This window comes from Dermacentor silvarum, chromosome 1 (genome assembly GCF_013339745.2).
Source record: "Dermacentor silvarum isolate Dsil-2018 chromosome 1, BIME_Dsil_1.4, whole genome shotgun sequence".
NCBI lineage: Eukaryota > Metazoa > Arthropoda > Arachnida > Ixodida > Ixodidae > Dermacentor > Dermacentor silvarum.
The window spans coordinates 282,429,125-282,444,002 of NC_051154.1; positions in this window are offsets into that span (position 1 = coordinate 282,429,125).

The window sequence follows — 14,878 nt, forward strand, 5'->3', positions numbered from 1 at the left end:
CTGTCCAGAGGGCCCACGATGTCGCTGAAGGGCTGGGCCTAACGGTGCCATCGTGAGTGCGGCCCGCCTCGGTTTGAAAGTGTCGAGCCTCAGGAATTCTGTAGATAAAAAGTTTTCACACATACCGCGGCCCCTCCGAATGGCACATTCCGCTTCCGAAGAGCCAGTTACTGAAAGAAACAGCAGAGCGCGGGAAGCAGTCTTCTAGAAGGAATCTAATGCATGAAATAAAAGAAAGGAAACAATAGGGTGTAAAAGCGTTAGCATGAGCTAGATATATCTGCTACGTTCTCCTGGTTATCATCGCGATCTCCAGCTTATTTTCGTCTGCAGCACGTTCACGTTTCTCATTCCGTGCATAACTAAATGAAGTAAGCGCGCGGAATGCGTTACTCCAACAGCCACGTAAGCGTGGACCAAGCGAGCTAGAAGGATATATATATATATATATATATATATATATATATATAGAGAGAGAGAGAGAGAGACAAAATACCCGTATTCACAGCCGGCAAACGCGTCCTCTCTGTGGTGAGTCGCTGCGGTATTACCTTGCGGTGACGTGGTACTTACTATATCCCAAATTATCGCGATGTTGGCTAAAAGCAACCAAAATATCAGGCTCGTTGCAGACGCCCACCACCTTGGCGCGGCGCAGCGGAGACAGCCGACGGGTCTGGTACAGCAGCGCCGCGGCACGGGAGTTCCCAAGAAAAGGTCCTCACTCCTCCCATGCGTTCGACCTCGTGTGTCGGCAAGGTCAAAGTTTCTAGAAGGCAAGGTAGCTGGACACGCTATACTAAAGCCTCTCGCGCTGTCTGGAGAATAACAAGATGTACCCACACATCATTATTTGCTTTAGACCAGGTCTGTCTACGCAAGACGCGATGAAGCTGATCAAGCTCCGCATCATTGATAGAGGCGATAGAGGCCTGAAAGTTATCCTAGGCCTTGACCTGGAGGATGCCTTCGACAACGTGAACCACGCATACATTCTTGACTCAGTATCGGTGCTGGGACTGGGTGAACGATTCCATGAATATGTCAGATCTTTCCTAACAGACCGAAAAGCCAAATTGAGGGTAGGTGAACTTGAATCGGACCTCCTCTGCTTAGGCAGTAAGGGTAGCGCCACAGGGTGCGGTCATTTCGCCGACGCTTTTCAATCTGGCTATGGTGGGACTAGCGAAGAAATTGTTGAGTATAGACGGGATTTGCCACACAATATACGCCGACGATGTGACCATCTGGTGCTCTAAGGGCAACGAAGGCTTCATCGAGTGTGCACTACAGGAAGCCGTGGATGTAATCGAGGAGTACTTAGTTCCTACGCGACTCAAATGCACGCCGTCCAAGTCAGAACTGTTAATCTACAGGCCAACAAGAATGGGGCCCAAACCCACGTCGTTGGTCCCAATTGAGAAGGTCAACATACAGGAGTGGGGATGTCATCCCCAGGGTAGACAGAAAAGGGTGCTGGGCATGTTCATCGAGACGAACGGTTCGAATGCAAGCACAGTTGAGAAAATCGTATCCAAGACCGAAAGTGCGACCAGGTTGGTTAGGAGGATGGCCAACAGACAAACAGGAATGAGAGGACACGCTGCTGCGTCTCATGCACGCCTTCGTGATATGCCACATTACATATGTGGCAGCTATGCACAAATGGAAGGCATCCGGGAAGGATCGAGTTAATGCACAGATCAGGGAAATAGCCAAAAGAGTGCTGGGCTTACAAATGTGCACCAGCAATGAGAAACTGCGACAGCTTGGAATTCATAATACGCTGGATGAGATAGCTGAGACTCGGGAGAGATCCCAGATGTTTAGGCTCTCCGGTACCAGGGCAGGCAGGTGCATTCTGAGGGCTATATGAGTTCCACAGACGGAAATTGAGGAGCTTCACGTCGGTATTCCATCAGCGGTCAGGGAACGCATTAGGGTCAAGCTCATTCCAAGAAACATGTACCCTGAGCGGAACAGAGCTAGGAGAATGGCGAGGGGCAAAGCATTAAATTCGACCGCAGCCGGAGCTGTGGAGAACAGACATGTTAGTTTCGTAGATGCGGCGTGTAACGAGGAGAGGGAGGGGGGGGGGGGGCTTTCACTTTAATGGTAGTCGATGGCCAAGGCGAGGAAATCAATGCGGCGTCGGTTCCTACTAGAAGGCATGAAGTGGCAGAACAAGCAGCTATTGCGCTCGCACTGCTTAATGAGCCGCGGTACAACATTTACAGTGACTCGAGGTCGGCCATCAGGGTGTTTGAAAGAGGCGTAGTCTCCAAGGTAGCTTGCAGAATCCTCTCCTCGGGAAAGGTCGCTCTGCACTTTCTGTACTAGTTTCGCGCTCACTTGGGTAACTTTGACGGACCAGTCCTAAATCTCAACGAGTCCGCTCATGAGGCAGCGCGAGACCTCACCCTCCGCTCTGCCCCGCGCCACGGCTGGACTCCGCGAGAACAGAGATGCGCCGTCTTCTTTCAATGAACTCGTTAAACACTACAGATTGGGTAAGAGAACGTTCTCACCCCCATGTACCGAGTTAAACAGGGCTCAGGAACTTACCCTCAGACTTTTACAGACAGGGACATATCCATCTCCTCGTAGATTAGACAAAATAGACCCGGAATCGTACGACGATCCGTAATGTAGGGATTGTAACAGATTAGTCACTCTTGAACACATGCTCTGGTTTTGCGAAGGCATTATCGGCCCAGAAGTCAAGAATCAAGCCAGATGGGAGGACGCCATTGGTGGATCGGACAGTAAGAAGCAACTCTAGGCTGTCCAACAGGCCCACGACGTGGCTGGGAGGCTAGGCCTTCCGGTCCCGGGGCGTATTTGGAATATCCAGAAGGTACAACGCATGGGCAACCGCAAAGCCACGCTATTGGCTTACACGCCGGCGGGACGCTGTGGTGTCACTCCTAGCAACGGCGCCAAGCGACTACTCTCGTTCTCGGTGCTCTATCTCTAGACGCCTGGCTCTTCTTCGCTAGCACCACGGCTGTGCCAACGTGTTGTGTTCGGACTGATCGGACTGTTTTTCTCCAAGTGTTTTGTTTTTAACGGCTGTACGCACGTGTTCTGTGGCTAGTGTTCCGACTGACTTTTTTTTTATCCGGAGTGTGTTGCACAACCGGCTGTGCCAACGCGGTTGTGGGGCTATGGCCGCTGCGGACACTGATTGTCGGACGTCGACGCAATTCGCGATGGAATGCGTGAAGGACCACGTCAATTCATGCACTGATGTTAAAATCCTTCGTTCCAACATCACGCATTACGATGACGCTTCTCGATTGATTCTATTTTCCAAGATTGATCTCTAATTCATGCCCAGGAATTCCGTGCTTCTAACTCCTTGTGTGTATAATGTCCAAAGCGAAAACTGTATAAATGCCCTCGATGCCCTGCCGACTGATATAATCGGGACCTACGCTGGTGCGGGAGCTTATGCTGCGAAAATCGCTGCGTGAAATCCATGCCGACAAGATCGGAACCTGCGAGATAGAGATGCCGTATTCCACCACTATACTACTAATGATACGCAGCGCGTTGCCCTGAAAGTGAAGCAAAGCGCCTTTGCGATTATCCTGCAGCTTACGTATGTCCTATTGTAGCGCCCCCACGGTAGTGGGGGCGCTGGAATAATTTTGACTACGTGAGGTTCTTTAATTTGCACCCAGTGCACGTTCTTGCATTTCGCCCCCATCGGGATCACGATCGGGATACGGCCGAACGAGACGCTAGGCTTAGCTCGCTGACCACCGCACTGACGGCCGACAGCGCTTGCGACCAGGCCTACAGCTCATCATAGTATGCTTATTTTTGATGACACGATTAACGTGCGCGTAAATGAATTGGTTTTGTCGGTGTCGTTGATGTGAATAGCAAACGAAACATAGTACTTGCAAGCCAGCCGAGCCGCCTGGCTGAGACAGCCGGTGCTTGGTTTCCGTCTGCGAGACGAAATGCCGTCGTATCGTTGCTCCCAATGACGCCAGTGGTTTAGTACTGGGCACTTCTTTACGAAACACGCGCAAATTCGAAATATTTTTTCTATTAAGAACTATTTCATGTTAAAAACACGCTGTAACCGATTTCTACGTCGCCGTGAGCGGCAATATATGCGATCGGCTCGGTGATGAGACCGGCGAGGTACCGGCCCTATGGCGACGCCACCTGTGTAGGCCCGCGCAATCTGAGCTGCTGGCCGCGGCCGTCCCATCGCTCCAACTCTGTACTAACACTGTACATCTTATTTCGCGCTCGAAATTCAATTGACACGTTTAGGCGCGTTTATGACATCCACACTGCAATAAACGCAGCTGTGACCATGCTGCTCGCGTAAGTGAACATGTGATAGGATATCTACACTGCAGGTGGCTCAATTCTTTGAGATGAAAATAAATTTGAATGTGACGTGCTTTGTGGGGCATCTGTTCGCTCGACCTACATTCAAGGGTAATCCCAATCTATAGCTTTCCCATAGTGCGGCAAGAAATTGCAATGACACGCTAATAACGATCGCAAGATCATAGGTTGGCTAATCGCACTTAAAATAAAACGCCACTCAAAATAAAAGAGAAGCTTAACGATTACGAAATGTTTTGCGCATAGTGGATGATCTGGTATCAGAATCCAAGTTACGCTTTTTACCGCGGCAACGGTTTCCATCAACAGGAAACATATGAAAACTTTAGCCTCTTGCGTATTTCGACGCAACTCAGCTCGTCGAGATACTGCATTTCCTTCGTTGTAAAGTCAAAGAATAAAGTCCTTACAGATGGAACCGAAAAACCACCCGCGAAACCCATCGGCTGCTGTGGTAGGCGCGACACGGGCGGCGGTTCAGCGGCGGAATGCCTACAATGCGAAACTGAATTCCGACGACAGCGCCACCGCATTTTCGTGCTACGTCACTATGGTGGCTAGAAGGGGCAGTGTGACGGGCGGGAGCGAAGACGCGCACAAGATTGCAATGCAACATGGCGGCCGGCTCAGGTGGCGCTGCGCGCGTTGGGAGCGCGTTTAGCGGCGTGGCTATGATGCGGCCGTCGGCTGTAATTTCGCGTTTTCTGCGACGCGTGCAGATGTTGCGTGTTAAAGTTCGCTTATATGGTGCACCTCAGTGATTCTATTTATTTGCCAAGTTATCCGGGCGTGATATGGTGCCCTAAATTCAAAAAAAATTAAATTATGTGGTTTTACGTGCCAAAACCAGTTCTGATTATGAGGCACGCCGTAGTGGGGGACTCCGGAAATTTGGACCACCTGGGGTTCTTTAACGTGCACCTAAATCTAAGTACACGGGTGTTTTCGCATTTCGCCCCCATCGAAATGCGGCCGCCGTGGCCGGGATTCGATCCCGCGACCTCGTGCTCAGCAGCCCAACACCATAGCCACTGAGCAACCACGGCGGGTGCCCTAAATTCAGATTGTCGCTGCCCTAAATTCAGTGCAGCGACAATCTAGAGCGGCTAGCATTTGTCATGTCAGTAACCGTTTTCCAATTCAGCATAAATTTGTAATTCATGCTGCGCGTCGCATTCTTTTTATTTGGTCATACCCCGCGTTTGATTTTTAAAAAGACGCTGCTGTTTCCGCTGAAACTTATTTCAGTTGAGTGGCCGGAACTCGGAAAAGTTCCGAAGAGTAGTCTACATTCATACATTATGAACTGAATCGTGTGCTTCACAAGGGTGCAGCAAGATAATGATGTGCCTTTACTCTGGCGGTACTGCACGCTACCGCGAAACATAAATAGCCGGCAACCGCTTGTCGCCATTAATAATAATAATAATAATAATAATAATAATAATAATAATAATAATAATAATAATAATAATAATAATAAAGCTGGACGTATCCAGCTGGTTTTGCAGAAACATTTTGTCACAATTATCATACCTTCGTTCACCACCAGGCAGAAAATGACATTCGCGATGTGGTTAGCCGTTAATTACTCTATAAAAATTATGTTCCAGTACGGCTTTTTAGTGCCAATATATGTTTACATTGCAAGGCTAGTCATAAAGAACACAGTAGGGAAAAATACGCTGTGACTTTATTCGGCGCAAGTCATGGACAGCATGGACTAGAGGATTTAGTTATTTGTAATTGCATCTGCAATTGCACTTTTTCCAACATGTAAATTGCACTTGTCTCGACCTACTAGCACATTCTCAGCTTAAGGCGCTTCTGTTTTTCCCTTTGTACAGCTCTATCTTTGTTGAGTGATTTGGTGTAAAAATGCAAGTGTGTGAGCACAAAAAACTGAACTATGTGTGGTGTTAGTTCTTTGCAATAGTTTTGACATCCAACTTGATGAAGCTTTACAGTGTTCAGAAACAACATAAAATCATGTATGCTGAAAGCCTGCAGCTTCTCAGTAGAAAAAAAAAGTTAACGTTTCATTTAACATCATTAAATCACGCCTAAGTCATCCCCAGTGCACAACAAACCTTTACAGTCGAAATGCTTAATAAGCTGATTGTGTACATTGTCCACTACCTCTTGGTTTTTTGTGGCTAGTGTTGATGCACACATCCCACAATAATCTGCCGTGGTTGCTCAGTGGCTATGGTGTTGGGCTGCTGAGCACGAGGTCGCGGGATCGAATCCCGGCCACAGCGGCCGCATATTGATGGGGGCGAAATGCAAAAACACCCGTGTACTTAGCTTTAGGTGCACATTAAAGAACCCCAGGTGGTCTAAACCTCCGGAGCCCCCACTACAGCGCGCCTCATAATCAGATTGTGGTTTTGGCACCTAAAACCCCATAATTAAAAAAAACATGCCACAACAACTTTTTCTTTTAAACTTTCTAGCTACATAGCCAGCTACGTAAAAATCCAGACGGCTATCACTTTTTTCAACTACTTAGCTGAAGGCATGAGTGTTACCATATGCAGCACACTCTCACTTCTGCAGTATCACATCTTCGGTGGGTTCAAATACCTGTTGACGTCAAAACTAAATAAGTGGACCAGGACAAGCTGGAAAACTTTTTCGGCATAATAAGGCAATATTCAGGTACTAATGACCATCCAAGCCCAGGGCAATTTCTTATAACAGTAAACTGTCAAAGTTTTTACAACCTCGTGTGGCCCCAAAATCTGGAAACTGCCCAGCACAGGTTGTCAATGCTCTGCTCCACACTTCGTCAGCAGGCACACACAACAGTGCTGTATTTGGCATACAAGACATTGTCAGGGATTTGCTAGAGGGCGGAAACATTGATGGTGCTGCCTCTGCCATTCAATCTGCTTTAAGCAAGTACCACAGCACTGGCAGCAGTACTTTTGCTTACGAACCCACCTCCACATTTTTTTGAAGCTTGTTCCTATTCGTCGAAAAATACAAATGCCTCAAGTTCTGCAGCATCTTCCGATGACTTTCTTCTAGGTACACGTTTTGGGTACCTTGACGTCATATATATATAGCTATAAGCCGGCTCAGGCGTCTCACGAGATGTTCTGTCGCAGACTCTGAATTTGAGCACTGATGTACATCTGATCTAAAGGGAAACATGCCTTTGTGCACTTCTTTCCTGAAAAGTGTGAAAGCTAAATTTACTTTCATTTACTTTCATTTACACAGCAACCAAGCGCATTCACTAAACGTGCGCACCGAGATATAACGTCAGCACGATTGCACGTGTAGCAGCCGGCGCACAAGGTCAACGCTCTGATGGCCGCCGCGTTGGAGATTGTTTGCGCTCCTGACGACAACAGCGCCCCCGTGGCACTGAAAATTTGCATCAGGTTTCGTGCGCTCCTCTCCCAAGGTGCGCATACCGCGCCCGTCACACTGCCCCTCCTAGCCACCATAGTAGCGCCTGTGGTGTAGGTCCATAGATATAGCCCAATATAGCCAAAGACAAAAACGCTCTTTTAATACGTTTTGTGAGGCACTCAACACAGAAAAAAATCCTCGAACCATTTTTGTTTATTATATATTTTTACTCCATGATTTCGGCAGTAGTATCAACCCACTGATCTCAATCCCCTGATTCATACCACTGATCTCTACTAGGAGATCAGTGGTATGAACCATTGGTATCAATTGTTGACTGGAAACTGTAGAATAAAAGACACTTTTCCTGGACGACACAACGACAGGAGACGTACTTTCGCTTTCAGAGCAAGACGAATAGATTGTTTATTTAGCAAGAGATATAGAATAACACACTTGCAAAAGTAAAAATACTGCAAAAGAAACAAAGAATGCAAGTCCCGCTCCACACCGACGCAGTGCTTTGGCTTTCGTTTCTCTCGGAGACGCCAGTTATCTATACACCCTACAAACGGTAGTCAGACGTCTATAGGGATCTATAATACGCATTGTAAACAACACGGGCAATGATCGCCTATTATTTACGTAAACTTTGAGGCAGAACAACCATTAAAAAAAAGAAAACACCCTGAAACACAAGCGTTTGAAGCGATCGAGAGTAGGAAATAGCGCAATAGTAGCCAAATAGCCAACAACCCAAAAAATGCTGGCTCTCCCGTAATCGCGAGTGGATGTAAGCATGAAATGGCTACCGGCAAAGCAGATTGGTCGGAGATGATACTAGCCGCAATCTTAAAATGGTGCATGTTCGCAAGGGCACAGCCCACCACACCACACAACCACCCGCTGCCGGCAGCGTCGTCTCGAAAGAGGCGGCGCAAAACCCGCGCCACGAAACTCGCAGACCGCTGACATTGAAAAGAGCAACCCTGTCTCAGCGCCAAACTTAAAGTTAATCGTAGAGTTCGTATTAGAGTGAACTAGAATACTGGGAGAGTGGCCCAAGCGCCTGGTGAATTCGTGGGCGAGCGTGAAGCTGGATGCGCCAAAGCGGCGGGCGTCTGTTACGCGCTTGATATTTTGGTCGCTGTTCGCAAAAGATTGCGATAATGTAGCTCCTATAAAATACTACGTTAGTGCAAAATAATACTGCAGCGACTCACCGCACGGAGAACTCGTTTGTGTGCTTTAAATACGAGGATTTTGTATATTTCCTTCTATGCTTGCCGGTTTTGTCACCGCGCAATGGTACGCATTCTTTTCCGCGGCTGTTTCAGGCAAACATTCTGTTCCCACTTAATAGTGAGTGGAGGTGTTTTAATTAAGTGTGACATTACAAACGTAAACGTTCTGCAAAATAGAATAAGCACGAGATGGCGCGCATAACTTGGAGCGTGTAAAATACCTATATAGGAAAAGTACCGCCATCTTTGATCAAATCCGCTTCTCTCTCTCCTGTATCTTCGATTGGAGGATGATAGCGCGTGCTTTCACTTCTTTATATTTTGTTCTTTTCCGCTCCAGAGCCATGTTAAAAGTCACTCTGCGCAGCCGCAGTCGCCGGCGGCGGCCGCGGCGCGCGCTCGGCCTTAAAGCTTCAACGAGGACTTTCTAGGGGTGACACCATCGACTTGCTTTCGCAAGCAAAAAGTAAAGAAAAAAACAAGCGCTTTAGGAGAGGAGCCGACGGAGGAAAGAGTTTATTGCGGTACTTTTACTATATAGGGACTTTAGGAGCGCGAAGCAGATGTAAACGGCTTGCTCATGCTAACGCTTTGCGCCCTTCATTTACTTTCTTTTGTTTGATGCGTTCGATTTGCTTTACAAGACTCTCTCCCGCGCTCTGCTGTTTCCTTCTTAACACAAAAGTAAATTTAGAAATTTATTCGGTATGTTCGCCAGTTCGTACATGAACAATATACTCGCTGATCAATTAATACGTAGTTGTAATTACATAATGAAAAGAGACAACTTATTACAAGAACGTAAACTTTTCATGTTTTACTGCCATTGAAGACAATAGCAGTACCGTTATTTAAGTTAATAGAAATATTTGTAGTGCATCAAAGCTGGTAATTTTCACAACTATGCCTATATAATGCAAACACACATACCATCGCCAATGCGCCTTAAAAGGTTACTAGTTTATGTAACAATCATACGTTAAGCAATAAATTACGCCTACAACTGATGATGATAACTATCCCACCGGTGGGCCGTTTGCATATGATAGCATGAGACAATTAAGTTACATGTCTATGATTTAAGAGAGGATTCACGCATTATATAACAAGGCTATTGTAACAGTTAAACTTTCACATAAGAAATGAGTAAACAGCTGGGCCAGTGATAGTTATCTAGAAAAAAAAATAAAATTGTGCATAAATGGGAAGTTTCCGAAAAGGAGGAAGGGCCGGGCAAATGCAGATGTAAGATTCAGTGCTTCTGGCGCTATGACATCCGTCTCCGCATCATATTGTCACGTAGTAGTGACAGTGAAAAAAACAGTCGTAAAACTGTGTATGACGAACCTGTGCCCACAAAAGCAAGCTAGACTCGAAGCACAACGAAAGCGGCAAACACACTCAGCGATCGTCGAAATCTGATGAGCGGCGAAGCCCGTCGGCTTTTGTACATGAGTCATCGAAAGTTCCAGATTAATCCCTGGTGCCCGCGTGGCTTAGATTAGATTATGGAGTTTTACGTGCCAAAACCAGTTCTGATTATGAGGCACGCCGTAGTGGGGGACTCCGGAAATTTGTACCACCTGGGGTTCTTTAACGTGCAGCTAAATCTAAGTACACGGGTGTTTTCGCATTTCGCCCCCATCGAAATGCGGCCGCCGTGGCCGGGATTCGATCCCGCGACCTCGTGCTCAGCAGCCCAACACCATAGCCACTGAGCAACCGCGGCGGGTCCCGCGTGGCTTCCAGAAAGTACTAGACAATTCGTGTCGCTCCTACAATCAGAGTACATAAGCGTCGGTGACAACAGACAACGGATAAAAGCATCGATAACGTTCGAGAAACTACAGATACATGCAGGCGCGTCCTGCGCCGAGGGATGAAGGTTAACATTTGTTAGCCGGTGAAAAGCGGTCACCGGTGAATGATAAAAAGTACACGTGGCAATATCACTCCCGCTCCTTTCTCTCTTCTCATTGACAAAGAGCCCCTACACCGTTTTAATCATACGGTGTAATCTTAGTAATGTCGTCTCCGCATCACCTCCAGTCTCCACTCCTTTCTCGCTTCTCACACTCCCGATCTTCCTTACTTTCGCTCTTCGCATCATTCCGTGGTTACGCGCCTCCGCCGCATTGCTAGGCTTTGCATCATCACTTCTAATCTCGCTCTCCTTTCCCTACATCATGTACTGAACTTATTTAGGCTCGCTGCGCCGGTAGCTTTTCAGTTTATTGTTTTTGTTCGTAGTCGTGCTTTCTCGAACCGCATGAAATCTGCAACGCTTTTATCGGTGCTCGGCTGTTCCCGATCCATGAATATCGAAGAGCAATTGGGTCTGCACCCGTTTGTAATGTATATTTGTTGTCTCATGTTATATTTTTGTCATACATAGGAGATCTCTGTATTTGTTGATTATATTTATTATTCACATCCTGAACAATTTTCTAAAGCGATGTACTACATACGTTTGTAGATTGCTTACCGTATTTTTGATTCGGCAGTTATGTAATTTATACAGCAGAAATGCTGGTATTTATGCATTTAATTTAATTTTATCTGGATTAGAGCACTGCACGGGCTCGGGCTTACCCGAAAGCCCGGGCCCGGCCCGGCCCGTGGGCCGGGCCGGGCCGGGTAGAGGAGTTTTTTCACGGGCTCGGGCCGGGCTCGGGCACGGCGTGTGCTTTTTGACCCGGGCCCGGGCCGGGCTCGGGCTTTCTGCGAGTTATTCTCGGGCTTCTCAACTCTGAAAAGCATGTATTTTTCGATCTCGGGCCGGGTTCGGGCCGGTTTCGAGTCGGGTTCGGGCCGGGCTCGGGCTTAAGGTAAAGGGGCCGCCCAATCATCGCGTTTGCCCTTCGAGTAATGCTGGGATTACCTCTTGAGGCGCAATCAGTTCCATTACTCACTGAAGCGCATCATTTACCTCTGAGGCTACAAGCAGACCAGAGAGCTCTATATCATATTGAGCGTCTGCACCGTGCATCGAATGATCAAATGCTCCTTGATCGTCTAATTCACTGCCCGTTTTCTCGCATTGGAAAAATGGTGGCATTATTTATGAACATTACTGGCATTTCTGAACATGATGCTTCAGTTACGCCTTCGCCTCCGCAAGATATCACCAAACACGTACCTTACAATCCCTGACATACACAAAAAGTCTGATATGCCTCTTTCGGCCATATTCCAATTGGCTCAGTCGCACATGTTCGAGAGATTTCTAGATTACCTTCAAGTATTTACGGATGCATCTGTACACAGCGACGGTCAAGGCGCCTCTGCAGCTTTTTTCTGCCCTTCAAAAAGTACGACGTATAACGCCATCCAGCCTCGTCAACAACTGCGGAGCTAACAGCAATTAATGTTGCACTGAAATACGTGCAAGAGGAGTTAACCACACTGAAAATTGTCATATTTACGGACTCCCGCGCTGCCCTTAGCAGATTACGCAGTCAGGTTGATTGCCCAATTGTGCGCAGTATTACTGACTCTGCCAACAAAATTTTATCACGTGGGGTATCTCTCGTTGCACAATGGATACCTTCGTACGTAGGGATCGCCGGAAATGAAGAGGCTGATCGACTGGCTTCAACTTGCACCCATAACGACTGTGCTTGCCCTGAAATTTTGTGCAACCTTGATGACGCTCGTCTGCTGATTCGTCGCCACCTACTCAAGCAGCATCCAGACCAGCGCGTCGCAAATGGAACGTTCCCGACGCGTGTTCGCGGTCAAGGCTTGCCTCGTCGCGCTAGAGCGCAACTACTCAAGCTAAGTGTTTGCTGTGTTAACGTGCACGAACGTTTATACAGACAAGGACGTGTGACTAGTCCATCGTGTACGTCTTGCGGTGGCTGCGAGACACTTAAGCACCTGATATTGGAATGTCCCGCTTTCAGTGCGCAACGCTTATCGCTAATGAGGGACTATCATCTCCTTGGCCTGCGGTGTACGACTCTAGACGAATGTTTATACCCCTGTGGTTGTGCGTCTCGACGTGATCAAGCTCATCGCGCTCTGCTTACTTTTCTAGAAGCAACGAACTTAGGGGCACGTTTGTAACCCAGCAACTATTTATTTTATTTTACATTCTTTAGTAGCGTGACCTGCAGGGACGGGCCCTACTGTATGTTGTACTTTATTCCTTGAGATTTGTCTTCTCGCTCTTTCTTTCCTCCTTCCTCCCCTCCTTTCTATCTTTCCTTTCTATGTTTCTCTCGTCCTTTCTGAAGAGTAAGCAGGCGTTGTGCCCCTTCTGGTGGCAGTTGCCAGCCTTGCTCCTCGCTTTCTCTTTCCTGTGTATATGTTTAAAATTAAATAATAATAATTTAATACAAACTGCGTCTAAGCACGGTGAAGGCCGTTATTACGGCGCTACGGCCGTCCTCTACGCTTTCTCTCGTTTCCTTTACGCCTTTTTCTGGGGTCTTTGCATAATGAAGTACTAGTCGAGGCTAACAAATTGTCGAATTAAGATATGTGGATATGGCTGTAAACCACTGGCGACCGTGATTGATGAGCTCGTAGTGGTGAGCTAACTGCACGTAAGTATACTGCTGTTGAGTCGGCCATGTCTTCTGGGTGAAGTATCGCGGCGGGCACAGCTTTCGACCTACTCCACGTTTCTTACGCGAAGCTTTACTGCCATTTTCCTTCTCCTGCTAGAAGAATTTTTGTTCGTACTTACATTCGAGATTCATTTCGATAGGTTGGACGTAAGATCGGATCCTCCTCAGAGAGGATATTCCAAACATGGGCACGGCCGGACTCGACTCCACCCTCCGCGCTGGAGGAGAGTCGAGTCCGGCCGTGACATGGGGAAGTGGGCTAAGTATGCGAGAACGTATAAAAAAACAATGGGAGCAAGACACCGATCCAAAGGTGTGTTCTGGTGCTTTTACTTCTAGATGCTTTACCCGTAACGTCAGGGATGCAGATACTCATTCTGCTAATATCAAAGCATGTTTGCCACGATGACATCAGTGCACCACGTCACGTGAACATCACCCACCGTGTTAGCTTGGCAGGTGAGGTATCTCGCTGCTGGCTCGAGGACGCGGGTTTGATTCCCGGCCAGTGCGGCCACATTTCGAACCAGGCGAAATGCAGGAACACCCGTTTACTTAGGTGTACGTTAAAGAACCCGAGGTGGCCAAAATTAATCAGGAGTCCCCCACTGCGTTATGCCTTACGCCTCCCACTCATATCGTGGTTTTGGCACGTAAAACCCCAGTAATTATTAGAGTTTTAGAATAGGGGCCTCAAACGTTTTGGGGCCCCAACGAAATAGCGTCGAAGCCATTGCGCATGCGCAAGACGCAAACTATGTTTGGATTTTGCGTCGGGCACGCTGTTTCATCGATTTAGCGGGAGCCCCAATAGCTTTCGTCAACAAACATGGCGGCGCCCATGCAAGCGACGGCTCTAACCTAGCACCAAACTGGGCTCGATTCGTGGTAACGCGTGAAGTTCGTAAGCTAGAAGAAGTGATTGCGGTTATCGCTTTCTATCAAATAACATGTGTAACGCAGATTGATTCATTAAACGCCGCTGATTCCGAATTCAATTGTCGATTTCATGGCTCGTAGTAACACGGAGTGACTTGGCTAGGTGAAAGTGCGTAGAGTTGGTTACTCCAAACTAAGCGCAACAAGTTGCTTGCTGCTAATAGAATAAGTTCTAATTGTAATCAAACGCAAAATCACGAAAATCTAAATTACCCTTCTTATCATAAAATGGTATATTTATTTTAATATTTATAGCAGCTTTTCTTTGTCGCCGTAGTTACGCTGTAAGCGCAATACGCTATCCGCAAACGCAAAACGCCTATTCCAAAACTCTTCACTCCTGCATGCCTCAACGCTAACACCCGCAAAGCTTATTGGGGCCCC